Source organism: Arachis duranensis, chromosome 10 (genome assembly GCF_000817695.3).
Source record: "Arachis duranensis cultivar V14167 chromosome 10, aradu.V14167.gnm2.J7QH, whole genome shotgun sequence".
NCBI lineage: Eukaryota > Viridiplantae > Streptophyta > Magnoliopsida > Fabales > Fabaceae > Arachis > Arachis duranensis.
Window position 1 is genome coordinate 7,257,829 of NC_029781.3, and position 12,760 is coordinate 7,270,588.

Sequence of the window (12,760 nt, forward strand, 5' to 3'; positions counted from 1 at the left end):
ATAATAAAATTATAGATGTTATACATATCACTACTAGAAAAAGTATTTTTTTCGACGCCAAATATCGGCGGTTATTTTAATTAAAAATAAAATATTAAAATCGACAACAAGGTGCCGATAATTTTATGATGCATTAGCCTATCGTCATACTGTCGACGAACCTGGGGTTTAGAATACTTTTATTTTAAAATTGACGAAAACGGTGTCTATTTTATTATTTAAAATATCGACAACAATTACCGTCGATAAATTTAAACGGTTTAGATCGCTTTCTAAAACTAAATGTACGGTACAGATTTAATGTATAAAATAGACGGCTAGAGTGTTAATTTTTTTTTAAATTAAAATCGACAAATATGTCGTCAATTTTTATCACTAAAAACACTTGCCCACGTCCAAAGCTCAGAAACACGATTCTCTCCTTTTTCCCCAAATTCCCCATTTCATCACCAACGAGCAAACCATAAACCCTACCCAGTGTCCAGTGCCTCCAGCGCCTTACTCAGTAGTCCAGCGCGGCAGTTAATTGCACTAGCTGACAACGAACCCAAGGCGAGTAGAACTCCAGCGAGGGTCAATTTTTCCCATTTCTTCTTCGGTTTGTCTGCTAATTCAATTCTTGCTCCTTTATTGCTTATTAGCTATGAACTCTTCTTTCTCTGTGTGTGACAGCTTCGAAACTCTAATTGCTAACATTAACAAATTTTTGTTGCCTTGCTGGTTGTGCGACAACTTCGAAACCCTAATTCTCTTCCTGCACGTGATGTGAGTTTTGTGATATGGAACGGGTAATATATATTTCTTTGGCCCTATTTCCCCTAATTCAACAACAATGCTAACTATGAGCATTGAGCTTCAATCACTTTCCTGTTTGGTGTGCTTGGCCAAACTCATATTTGTATACTTCATCTTCTTTAAAACTGATCAAAATTGGAAAAAAAAAGTAAAAATATTATTAGCTTTCAAAGTTATCTTTCTGACAAATTTAAATATAGGATTGATGCAATGCTACTTTAATTCAAGCAGTGTTCTATTAATACAAAATTATTAGCAAATACTAAAAGTGTCTATGTGTGAAAACAAGAAAGTGAGTGGAAGCTGTTTGTGTAACTTCCATCAGCATAAGGCTTTGTTTTGTTGATTTGTGTGGAAAAAACAAAAAGGTGAATTGGTCATTGCCTGAAAATGATATAGTAATTTACTATTTTCATGTGTGTGTTTTTGTGTAAATGGATGGGTTAATCAATAAACTATATGAGACTGATTATAATTTATAGTTAGCGTTAAAAAAAAAATAAAACATTCTCTGCAGATACTTGGATTTTTTGCACTTTGGTTATATTATTTATGAAATTTGTTTATAAACATGAATCATATTTGCTTATATAATGAAATTTTTTTAACGAATATATAATTCTTTTGATCTCGTTCTATCGATATCATGAGACATATTTGTTCTTTGTTAATCAATTTGTCTAAAGTTGATACTTTAATAGAACCAAACTATGTTTGTGTGGATGCCTGTCCGGTTAGTACTAATTTGAATTTATTAGACCAAATTTTCTTGTTAACTTTTGTATACGTAGATATTAAGTTTTCTAGTTTGTGCACGACTACAACTCAAAAGAGTGATTAATTATAAAGAGAGATATCATAAAGGTCTGGCATAGTCAAAGATCTAGTACGAGGATGTTTCTAGTATTTCACTTACTTGATTTCTATGTTTTGATTGCAACACTATTATACCTAAGATTCCTAATCCTGATCACAGGATCAGAGTCAGATTTACAGCTAATAGGTTTGCCATTAAGGCTTCTCTAGTCATATACATACAGAGTCACTCAGATATGAGAATAGATGCTTGGCATCATCTCTAGCTAGAAGAGAAGGTGAACATTGGTCTTAGTCTCTTACAACACTTGAGATCATGATTTTCATTTTGACATTTGTTTGTTCAAGTTTATGACTCAAAGTCCTTCATACCGGTCAACTCTATTTAAGAGCTGAATGCGTATGAAATCTGTTACATCTTGTTTTATTTTATTGGATCAAATATTGACAGAAATGGCGTCGATTTTTTATACAATAATATCGACGACGATGTTGTCGATTTTAGTAAGAATGTAAAATTCTCAAACTCGTATTATAGATAGAAGGGCTGTCGATTTTATTAAATTATTATCGACGGCCAGGCAAGCCGTCAATTTTATTAGCATTTTGAAAAATCGACAAGCTTAATAGCGACCAACTCTGCTGTCTATTGTGCCGTCGAATTTTAATATTATCGACGGCTTAGCCGTCGATTTTAACGATGTTTCTTGTGGTGTATGAAATTATTGATATTATGAGTGTAAAATTATAGATGTTATATATACATAAGATTATGAATGTTAAATTAAAAATATTTTCTAAATTCCATTATACAACATACTTTTATATATTGATTGTTATAAAGAAAAAAATAAAAAATAAAATATGAAAGAAAATAATAAAATGATTGATACTTCAAAGAGATTCTAAATAAAATAAACAATAAAAATATAAAATATAAAAATGTCAAACAATAATGGACACCATCTAACCAAAAACGACATTTTAAATTCAAATGCCGTAAAATATTGCTAATGAAATATAATTTTAAAATTGGAATTTTGGATGTTAGATTAGGAATTTTTTTTTAAATAAACAAAATATTAAATGTATTGAAATACGTAATTTTAAGAATTTTTATTGTTTTTTATTTTTAACCTTATCTTGTTTATAGTGTAAACGAGATAAGACACACACACGTTTCTACGTATCATATTTATAAACGCGTTGTGACATGTGCCTTATTTTATTTACAGTTTAAATGAAATATGGCCATACTTATCTCGTTTACACTGTAAACAAGATAAGGTTGAATGACGCCTTTAAAAGCAACTCATTGGCAGTGGCCTGGGACCACTCCTAACCCACATTTCTCTCCTTTCTCTACATCCTTAGGCTAGTTGTTAGATATTTCTGAGTTCCTGTAATGATATGACACGTAATCCTGACATAAATCGGCTAAACGCTGCGGAAGCCATCGACTTCGAGGTTGGTGCTATCTTTTGTTTCTCAAATTAATAATTGATTGTCTTTTAATTAGTGAATAGACGGGATAAATGGAATCATATTTGGGTAACACAGAGTATGTTAGTTGACAAATATGGATTAAAACATCTATAAGTAGTTAACTTAATTTATACTGAATTTGGGTTGTTGACAACTTAGTTAGCAGAAGTTAAGTTTAATCATATTTGAGAAGTATGTTAGTTGGCAAATAGGAATTTCAGTGCTATTTTTTCTAATGTTTATCTGGTGCTTATCTGAGTTGCATATGATATTTTTTAGAATAGATCTAAACATGCTAGAGAAGTTAGTTTGAATTCTCTCATTTATAACTTTTTTACCTTTAAACAGAGGCCTTATCTTTTATTGCCTAGGTGGGTTAGTCACACACTTGCACCCCCGAATGCCATTGTTCCTTACCTGAGGGAAGCCTGGTTCAGCGACATGGTGTAACTCAGGGACTTTGTCTTTGACAACTCCTTGATCACTGCATTTGTGGAGCGGTGGCGTCCGGAGATCCACACTTTTTACCTGCCATGAGGTGAGTGCACCATCACCCTAAAAGATGTTGTGTACCACCTTGGGTTACGCACAGACGAAGAGCCAGTGGGTGGGTGCCTACGTGACTTCCAGACCTGGCACCAGCAGCCGACATAGGAGTATGTGGAGAAGCTCCTAGGAGCCTGACCGCCCCTTCCAGTGCAGCAGGCCTGCCACCGAGGAATGATTCGTTCAGCATCAAGATGACTTGGCTCAGGGACTGAGAATGGCAGATGCCAACCACCGACGATCTAGCCACCTTCTGACAGTACACCAGGTGCTATATCATGTTGCTGATTGATGGATACTTGATAACCGACAAGTCCAACAATCAGGTGCACATCAGGTGGTTGCAGGGACGGATCCAGAAATAATATTATGGGGGGGCCAATAACGCATATAATATTAAAAATTATGTAAAAAAATTATATAATATAAGATATATTACAAAAATATATCGACAGAGAATATATTTTAAAGTAAAAAAAAATATGTATATACTTTTTACTAACGAAGTTGTCGGTTTTTCGTATCATAAAATTCACCGATAATGGAATTTGTGTCAAATTTTTTGGTAATTTTCTTTTTAATATAATTAAAAGACAATTAACAACAAATTCATTTTTTATTTTGTTTCTAAGTTATTTTTCACAATATTCATAGTTGAAAAAGATTTCTTAATTGTAGCAATTGAAACAGAGAGAATTAATATCAAATGAATAAAAAAAGACGGCCACAAGAAGAAAAAGAATTCACTTTATGAGATTTGAAAATTTTTATTTAATTAAAAAATATTAGTAATAATATCTTTTTCAGATTTCTTTAATATTGTTACTTACTTTGTAGATATTAAAAATTATTAAGATTTTAAAAAAATAGATTATACATAATAACTTATTACAATTAAAAAAAGTTGGGGGGGCCGAGGCCGCCACTCGCCCCCCTTATGTCCGTCCCTGGGTGGTTGCCGTTGTTGGCGTACTTTGGGAGGTGTAGCAGTCTTTCGTTTCGTTGGGGATCCACTGTGCTTACATGGACGTACCATTCCTTGTGCCATGCAGCAAGTCATAATACGATGGATATCGCCAGCTGCACACCGCTTCTCATGTCCTGGATATACCACAGGTTTCCACAGTGGTGTCCCGAGAATAGACAGATTCTGACATTTTAACAAGTTATTTTTAACCTTATTTTGTTTACAGTGTAAATGAGATAAATATGGTCATATCTCATTTATACTGTAAACGAGATAAAACACGTGTCACAATATATTTATAAACGTGATATGTGAAGACGTGTGTGTACCTTATCTTATTTACAGTATAAACGAGATAAAATTAAAAATAAAAATAATAAAAAAATTTTAAATTATGTATTTTAGTAAATTTAATATTTATTTTATTTATTTAAAAAAATCCTTAGATTAGTTATTTTTAGATGTTATGGTTGTTGAATTTCACATACTAAGTTGCAACAATAACAACAATAATAATAAATAATAATAAAGATTGTTCTCTTTATTGATTGATCAGTGATGACCAAAGAAAGGTAAAAAAAAAAAATAGTTTGAGATTTTACAAAATAAACTGAATGCACGTAAAGTTGTATATTTAAAAATAAAAATAGTAAAAAAAAATTGTGTAATAAATTAAAAGATATTGAATCATTTATAACTAATTACATTAAACGATTTTAATTAACATTGATTGTATAACAGTAAGACTATAAATTATATTGAATCATTTATAACTAACATTGATGGGAGAATTGCATTTTTAGAAGGGCCTGCTACACATACAAGTAAAAAGGCCGTACAAGTTTTACAAGTTATGAGCCCAAACTTCATTAACACGCGCATTAACTCATTTTGAATGGAGCGTAACTACACGTGCCCCACTCAAACGATTCTCTTCGTCTTCTTCTTCTTCTTCTTCTTCTTCTTCTCTTCTTCTTCTTCTTCGTCTTCGTCTTCTTCTTCCTCTTCCTCTTCCTCTTCCTCTTCCTCTTCCTCTTCCTCCTCTTCTTCTTCTTCTTCTTCTTCTTCTTCTTCTTCTTCTTCTTCTTCTTCTTCGTTTTTTTTCGATTTTCATGGTTTCTGAAATTTTTCTTATTCTTCTTGCTGCACGTTCTTCTTCCTCTTACTCTTCTTCTTCTCATTTTCTTTCGTTTCTGCACGTTCTTCTTCCTCGTTTTCCTCTTTTTCTTCTTCTTCATTTACGTCTTTTCTCTCTGTTTTCTCGTTTTTTTCGATTTTTCATGGTAAAATCGTTTTTGAAGAAGAAGAAGCAGCAGAAGATGAGGAGGAGAAAGAGAAAGAGTTCTGAATTATGCATAAGATGTACTTCAACTTGGGTGTATTTTTTTAAATCCTTTGGGTGTATTTTCTGTAACCCTTTGGGTGTATTTGAGTGATATCTGACTGATATCTATGGGTGTATCTGATTCATATCTATGGGTGTATCTTACTGATATCTATGGGTGTATTTTTCATTTCAGAAAAAATGACAAGCATTACAGAAATACACCCAAACGATTACATAAAATACACCCAAGAGATTACAGAAATACACCCAAACGATTACATAAAATACACCCAAGAGATTACAGAAATACACCCAAACGATTACATAAAATACACCCAAGAGATTACAGAAATACACCCAAACGATTACATAAAATACACCCAAGAGATTACAGAAATACACCCAAATGGTTACAGGAATTCACCCAAACGATTATAGAAATACACCCAAAAGATTACAGAAAATACACCCAAATGATTTAAAGAAATACACCCAAAATCATGCATAATTCAGAACTCTTTCTCTTTCTCCTCCTCATCTTCTGCTACTTCTTCTTCTTCAAAAATGATTTCAGATCTTGATGTCAAAAAACAATAGAAATCGAGAATAACAAAGAAAGAAAACAGAGAGAAAAGCACGTAAATGAAGAAGGAGAAAGAGAAGGCAAGAAACAAAAGAAAAGAAAAAGAAGAAGGGGAAGAGGAAGAAGAACGTGCAGCAAGAAGAAGAAGAAGGTGCAATGAAAACGTGCCGTAACAGTATGTGGAGGAACTAACGTCAACGACGAAGAACAAACCAGTGAGAAAGGAGGAGAAAAGAACGATCGAAAAAGAAGGAGAAGAAGAAGGGATGTAGCGCGTCATACGTGGAGCAGCGCGTAATTTGATTTTATTGTTTAATGAACTTGTAAAGCATACAAGCCCTAATGACTTGTATGCAGAGCTTTTCCCTTTTTAGAATAAGCGTGTAGAAATTTATATTTACTGCTATAAATTATACTCAATTGAAGTTGTTTAATTCTCAATATCATTTATTCAAATTAATTAATAATGTAAGAAAAGGAAACATTTGGTTTTTTTTGGCTAAATTCCTTTGATTACTAAATATTTTCCTTTAGAATAATTTTTCATATGCAAGTATTTTATCCGTACAAGTCATAAGTTTATATATTTTATTTCATGTCAGACGCGCCTCTTCTAATACCTCGATTTTATACGTCTCCTAATTTAATAGATGTTTTAATCAACGTGCACACGTTCTTCTTCATGCACGTTCTTCTTCTTTTTCTTCTTCTTCTTTATTTTTTTCTTTAATTTTTTCGTTAGTAGTTTATGATTTTGTAGCTGAATAATGTTTTATCGCTGATGGTTTGAATTGAATGAAATGTAAAAAGTTCTGCATTGAAAAAAATAGTTTTCTGTATTTACATTAAATTTGGATGTAACACGAAGATATTTGGAGGTATTCATCATCATCCACTGATAAATTCTGTATTAAAGAATTTCCGGTGTATGTGTGCTAATAAATTCTGCATAATTCAAACATCTTCTTCTCCCTCCTCCTCATCTTCTGCTGCATCATCATCATCATCATCATCTTCTTCTTCTTTTTTTTTTCTTATTCATCTTTTTTTCTTGTTTTATCTTCTCAAATTTCTTCTTATTTTACTCTTTTAACAATAATAAAAACAAAAAAAATCAAACAAAGAAGAAGAAAAAACACATAATAGTACAAAATTATTTAGAAGAGGATGAACTTACATTCGTTCAACTAAAAGAAAGAAAGAAATAAGGAAAAAAAGAAGAAGAAAAAATGCAGCATTAGAAGAAATATTTTTCTGTATTTGTAGCAAATTTGGGTGTAACACGAAGATATTTGGGTGTAACACAATGATATTTGGTTGTATTTTCTTTTTTTCATTATCATCACCATCTTCTTCTTCCTTTTTATTCTTCTTTTCCTTTTTGTTTTACCTTCTCAAATTTCTTCTTGTTTTACTCTCACCAACACTATCTCCTCCTCCTTCTCTTCTTTCTCCTTTTTTTTCGTTGGAATTTCTTCTCCTCCTTCCTTTCTCTCCTTCTCCTCCATCATCAGTTATTTTGTTGTTGAAGATAATGAATAATTCAAGTTCAGATTGTCAGTTAAACTAGAATGAAATTGATTATTTTAAATCTAATGAAGTGGCTGAGGTGTGGTTCGATTCTAGTTAATGTTTTCGTTAGTAGTTTATGATTCTATAGGTGAATAATGTTGTTTTTTTTGTGAAAATTGTTGTTCATTATTGTTGATGGTTTGAATTGAATGTAATGTAAAAGTTCTGCATTAAAGAAAATATTTTTCTGTATTTGGATGTAACACGAAGATATTTGGGTGTATTGTTTAAGAATTTTCGGTGTGTGTGTGCTAATAAGTTCTGTATAATTCAAAACTCTTCTTATCCCTCCTCATCATCTTGTGCTGCTTCTTCTTCTTTTTTTTCATCATCATCATCATCATTTTTTATTCATTTTTTTTCTTATTTTATCTTCTCAAGTTTCTTCTTATTTTACTCTTTTAACAAGAATAAAAACAAAAAATCAAACAAAGAAGAAGAATAAACACATAATGGTACAAAATTACTTGGAAGATGATGAACTTACATTCGTAAGAAAGAAATAAGGAAAAAGAAAAAAATGCAGCATTAGAGGAAATATTTTTCTGTATTTGTAACAAATTTGAGTGTAACACGAAGATATTTGGGTGTATTATTTAAGAATTTTCAGTGTATCTGTGCTGATAAGTTCTGCATAATTCAAAACTCTTCCTCTTCCTCCTTCTCATTTTCTGCTCCTTCTTGTTCTTCATCTTCTTATTTCATATTCTCATAATTCTTCTCGAGAGAAAAAAATCAAACAAAAAAGAAAAAATTACATAATGTTGCAAAATCAATAGAAAGAGAAGGAGGAAAAAATGCAGCAGCAACAACGTTAATAAAAAACAACAATGAAGATGAAACACGTGAAGAAAAAGGAGGAGAAATGCAAAGAAGAAGGAGAAGAAGAAGGAAGAGGAGGATGAACGCGAAGCGCGCTATAGAAACCGTTGAGTAGCGCGCGTGTTGACACGCTCATATGGGTGAGCGTCCTTTTTGTTGGGTTTAGCCCAACTTGTATGACTTGTAAACCAAAATAACTTGTATGTGTAGTACTTCTCTTTTCTTTAATATGATATTTGCGTTAATAAATTTTTTATATACATGCGTATTAATAACACATATATTGGTATCAATTCTTACAATTAATTTTTTTCAACTAAATATCATATATAGTGTTACTTTTATTATTTATAAGTTTAAATTTAACCGTCAAAATATTTTAATTTTTTAATTTGTTATTCCTCTTTAACTATTTCATAAAATAAAAAGATAGTCTTTGTTTTTCATCGAAATTGATTATTTTAAAAAACAAGCTATACTTTTTTTATGATCTTTTATTAATATAGTCATTCTCTTATTCTTTTAATAATTTGATAATTATTCTTTCATCTAAACTTACAACATGATTGTCCTTTGTAGTAATCGTTTATAATACAACACATTTATCAAATATCACCTTGAGTTATATTCTCTTATCTCAATTCTAATTACATAGATGTAAGCTCAACGAAAGCGCAATGAATTTTATTTTACTGAAAGATGGTTGAATTTATTTATATATTATAACCAACTTTTTAATGGAATTTGGGTAAAGTTAATTTGTTCAGGAGGAATTCGATTTTTTTTTTGAGCAATTGGATCTTTATAGGCCAAGATCAAATTCTATTCCTTCATGCTTTCTACATCTATTAAAATTTTTTTAAAATGGATATATAATGAGATGAGCTTTCTTAATTTAAGTTCAATTTTTGAAGAATTGTGTCTGCCTTATATGCAATTTGAAAGATTGATATCATGTTTAAAATTCCTTCTTTTAAATATTTTAACAAGAGAATACATGGTCTAAATTTTTACAGATTCTAAATATTAAAATTGATGACATTATTTTAGTTTGTTGTCGTTACGAAAATGACTCTAGTCTATATGTCGTTACGAAAATGACTCTAGTCTATAGATCATCTCAGTTTATTTGTTATATCCATTAAATTTGAAAATATTATTTCTAAGTTTTTAATATAAAATTTTTGTAGGTTTATCAATTTATTTTTATTGGACTCAATATAACTAAAAAATTCTAATAATTAAGTTAAAAAATACTGCTAATAATAAAAAAGTATATTTTTTAAATTATTAATACACAAAACTAAAACTTTTAAAATATTATTAGTTGTCCTAAAAAATTTTATTGACATTGTAATAAATATTTCTACAGAATAATTTAAGATATGATAATTATTTTAATCAATTAATTATGTGAAGTTGTCGTAAATAAATAATAAATAGTGACTTAATTTATGTATTCTTTTAAATTATCAATACGCAAACTCAATTTTAAAATATTAATAGTTACACTAAAAAATTTATTAACGTATAAGAAAATAATTATCGAGGCTAAAATTTAGTAATCCAAGAATATATTTATATATAAAAAGAAATAATCACTAGTATAATTAATTTAATATTTTTGCTATTGAGTTACAGCTTAAATGGTATAGTCTTTTTATATTTATTTAAAAGATCGCGGGTTCGAGTTTTCGTATTTTTAGTAAAAAAAAAAAATCAATGTTATCATTATTACTATTATGTCATTATTATTATTATATGAAATATACACAATTATAATTGATAATATTTTAGTAATGATAATATTCTACATAATTATTGGTATTCCTATTATACTACAATTTGTATAAATGCATTATTAATTAAAAAAAGCATATATTAATTAGATTATACACCAATTACGCATAATTAAACTTATTTGTTAAGTTTAATTATACACTTTTAAAGTGTAATAGCCCAGACCATCCGCTACCGCTAGTACGATATTGTCCGCTTTGGCACACAAGGCCTCACGGTTTTGTCTTTGACGATAGGGATGATAGCCGAAGCCGCCCACACTCACTCGTCAAAACGCATCATGCTAGAGAGAGGTATACACACTCTTATAAAGCATGCTTCGTTTCCTTCCCCAACCGATGTGGGACCTTACAATCCACCCCCCATAGCTCCGGCTCTGATACCATCTGTAACAGCCTAGACCACTCGCTAGAACGATATTGTCCACTTTGGCACACAAGGCCTCACGGTTTTGCTTTTGACAATAGGGATGATAGCCGAAACCCCTCACACTCACTCATCAAAACGCGTCATGTTAAGGAGAGGTATCCACACTCTTATAAGGCATGCTTCGTTCTCCTCCCTAACCGATATGAGACCTTACATAAAGCAATATTAATTAATCTTTTTTTATTAGACAAAATCAATTAGCATATAAAATAATGTATAATAATTTAAAAATAATAAAATCAATCCAAATTATTTTTCTAACCGTTTCTGTAATTAATTCACAAAAAATCAATTTGACTTATTTTAAACCGATCAACCAAGAGCAGAATTAGATTAACTTTTAGGAAGGAGCTCAAAAAAACTTTATAATTAACAAAGAATAAAATAAAAATTTTAAGGGGGATAAACTAAAATTTATGTATAACTTATAAAAAAAATTTGATAATTAGAAGAGGCTATTGCTCTCCTTGACTTGTACGTGCTCCACCTCTGCGGTCAACTCGATTTGAACCGGACGAGGTCAACTAAATTTAAACCGGATGGGTGAACGTTCTACCCACCTCCATGATGCACAATTGGTGTCATCACTTGAATTTGGGACCTTTGGAATAAAGAGTGTCAGTCTTCCACTAGGATAACATGTTGAGTTTTTTATTTTTAATATTAGGATAGAAGGTGAATAATACGCAAAAATGAGGCTTCGAATGTGTTATGCATAGATATGGGTTTAATAATTAGTATATTCAAAAATCGTTAATAACGATTTTAATCAAATTGTGATTAACGATTTTTATTAGGAGAGAGAGTGTGAAAAGAGAATCTGGAGGCGTTGGATCAAGTAAGAACGGCTAGGATCAGTAAATAAAATGAGGGTACCGATTTAGTGGGAGGTGAGCAAAGAGACAGGGTATAACAACCGCAAGATGGACGATCTATGGCTGGGAAGCATGAATCAAATCGGTACTTCCGATTTGATGCTGTGTCCACGTGGCTCGCATGCGGTGAGCCCTTGTGTGGTCCGTGAGTTCTCTCTCCCAGAAGCTTTCACTCATCATTGAGAAGACCAAAATACCAAAATACAACGTGTGTGTTAACTCTCTACTCTCTGTTTCGGTTCCTTCCATTTTAAGTGTCATTGTTTCCATATGAAGGTTGCATGTGAGGTGGAACTCCAGATTTATCTTTTTTAAGATGAGGAAGAAAAAAATCTCAATGGATAAACATATTGTGAAATATCTTGATCATCCATTATATGTAAGTACCTTTTTTTTGTCTATAAAATTATTTATAATGTTAACATCAATTATAAGCTGGTTAAATGAACTTAGCACTAAACAAACCCATGAGTATTCTGTTTTTAAGAGTTTAGTGGCTTTTTTTTATTTTTTTAATCATTTTTATGAGATAGTTATTATATGTTTACATGATAATATTTTTATATACTGATAGTGTTATTATGAAGTAAAAGTTTGTTAAAATAATAAAGTTGAGTGTAATTTCTTAACATAAACATCATAGTTAATGCAAATAAATACGTGAATATCTTATTTTTAAGAGTTTAGTAGTTGTTTTATTTTTTTAATTATTATTATTATTATTGTTATAATAATAATAATAA